At 39.6% G+C, this 2,262-nt stretch overlaps 1 long non-coding RNA gene across 1 annotated transcript; it reads left to right on the forward strand.

Moving 5' to 3' along the window:
- The first annotated feature begins 314 nt into the window (after positions 1-314).
- Positions 315-712, forward strand: LOC102198231 (uncharacterized). Its single transcript, XR_312470.1, has 2 exons — positions 315-393; positions 651-712. It is a non-coding gene; the product is annotated as an uncharacterized LOC102198231 (long non-coding RNA).
- Positions 713-2,262: the final 1,550 nt, after the last annotated feature.

Here is a 2,262-nt window from a genome sequence, read left to right on the forward strand (position 1 = left end):
TTGTGGTAATCTTAGATGAGTAGTTTTATGGACAAAAACCACCAGGTCATTCAGTGTTCCCTTAGTGCTAATGTGTCAGAGATGTTGGTGTAACTGAAGTAATGATGTTAAGTCCTTAAAGTCATATTCTTTTATTGTCATGACTGTATTTGGTGGCAGGGTTTGGTGGTTGAATCATCCGTCCCCACCAATGCCAAAACCAAATCTACACCCTTGGAAGCACGTCGAGTGCTACATAGTTAAGCATTTCTTCTTCGATAGAACTGAATTTTAGTAGATTTTGTCTTTTTTTTTGTTGTATTTTATTTTGAAAACTCAGAAACCGGATCTCACTCTAGCGTTTAGAAGCTGCTAAGGCTTCCGCTCCTCACAGCGCGCGTTTGCACTGTGAGGGTAAGTCCTGTAATGAAAGGCTCTGGCATTTTATGGTTTCTGGTGTGAATGTTGTTACATAAGTTGTACATGTTGATGTTAGAAAGTTTCTGTGTAACCGAAACAAAGGCTGGTTGCTGTTAAACAGTGTTTCTGCCGTATTTATGCTCTTTGGCAGTAAGTCTTTGTCAGCCCCCTAGTGGTTGCTGCGCATAGCAGGAAATGTGTTTGATTTACTGTTTTTCTGTGCTTTTTGTGATGTTGTTTTTACATTGTAGGAGCTACAATTGCTGGTACCATCAGAAGACACCTGTTGAGTGTGTTTTATGTCTTCTGCAGGTACGTGAGCTTGTTAACAGTCATTTTGTCTGTAAAGCACAAGCAAGTGAAAATGTAATGCGCTACCTTTAATTTGTCCACTAGAGGAAAATGTTTAGCCAGTGATACTTCTGTTATCCTGTTATTTTGTTTTATATGATTGTGAAATGTATTTTATTAGTCATAAGATTTCTTTTTGTATACAAGTTCAGTGGGACAGACTGTAAAATGGGAGAAATTATTATTTTGGAAGCATTACAGTAACTTCAAAAACAAAAACAGTTCTTATTTAATTCAGTGACAGCAACAGGGACAAAGCTGTTTTTATAACTCTTTGCCCTGTATCTTGGAAACAGAAACCTCCGTCGTGAGGAAAGAAGCTGAAATTCACCCTGTAGAGCTGATTTATTTTTCATGTCTTCTCCTCCATCATCAGTTATCACAGACCTTCCAAAAGTGTGGGGCCTGCCCCCTAGGGGGGCACAGAGCCATTGCAGGGCTGCGTTTTTTTATGTTTTTAAACCAATTTCCACAGAGAGGCATTGAAAAATGTATTGATAGCAATGTTGAATATTATTAGACAGGAAAAAAACAACTACACATAAAATAATTACACTGTGATGCCTCTGCCTTTCTAAATAGAGGGACAGTAACTGCGTGACTATATGTGACGTCACAGCGTGACGTGAAAAAAGGCACATACCTTTGACGTTGCGTGACGAACTCTATTCCTCGTCCACACGTAAATGCAAAAAAAGGATTTAAAATTTTTTTTTTAAGAATCTCAGTTTTCGGTGATTCGAAACGTCGTTTGTGTGTGGACGAAAGGTCCAAGCGCATAGAAACATCTGCGTTTTCAAAAATACCCGTGTGACGTAGCGTAAAAGAGCAAAATGTGGGTCTGTGTGGTTAAAGGACAAACACACAAAACATTTATCTTGGAAAACAAATAGGGGCCTCGCAAAAAAAAGTTTGGGAACCACTGCGTAGAGGATTTGTAAGGGTTGATAAAACCATTCTCTGTACCTGTTTAGAGTACAGGTAGGCTTAACAAGACTGTGGCTCACCTATCAGATGACTAGACCATTATGGCGTTATTTTTGTGCCACTATTCTGAGCGCATGTAAAAAAAATAAAAATAAAAATTGAGAGCACGTAAAAAGATTTTGCAGATGCAAGTGTTGCATTTTGAGGAGAAATTTATTTTGAGCGAAGAAAAGCTAAATTTGAGTGAACAAAATTCATTGCTGCGTGCAAAAAATGTATTTCACTGTTTGCTATTATCCACACACACACAACAGCAGCCCCTCTCGCTCAGTTTTTGCATTCGCGCTCACTCGCAATCTGTTGCTCGCGCTCTCAACATTTCTGCCCGTGCACGTTCAACTCTTTCTCTACACTGTTTTATTTGTGCCACAAAACCAGCCAATCACAGACTTGGATGCAAAAACATCTGACTGGCTGTTTTGGTCTCCAATCAGCTCGAAATGACGAAATGCAATATCCCAGAATCCATTTCGTCCAAAACTCAAACGAGGCAGTGGCGGAGGAGCACAGAGTGGCGGAGTTTGA

Source organism: Pundamilia nyererei, unplaced genomic scaffold (assembly GCF_000239375.1).
Source record: "Pundamilia nyererei isolate P.nyererei 1_Seehausen unplaced genomic scaffold, PunNye1.0 scaffold00792, whole genome shotgun sequence".
In the NCBI taxonomy this organism is placed as follows: Eukaryota; Metazoa; Chordata; class Actinopteri; order Cichliformes; family Cichlidae; genus Pundamilia; species Pundamilia nyererei.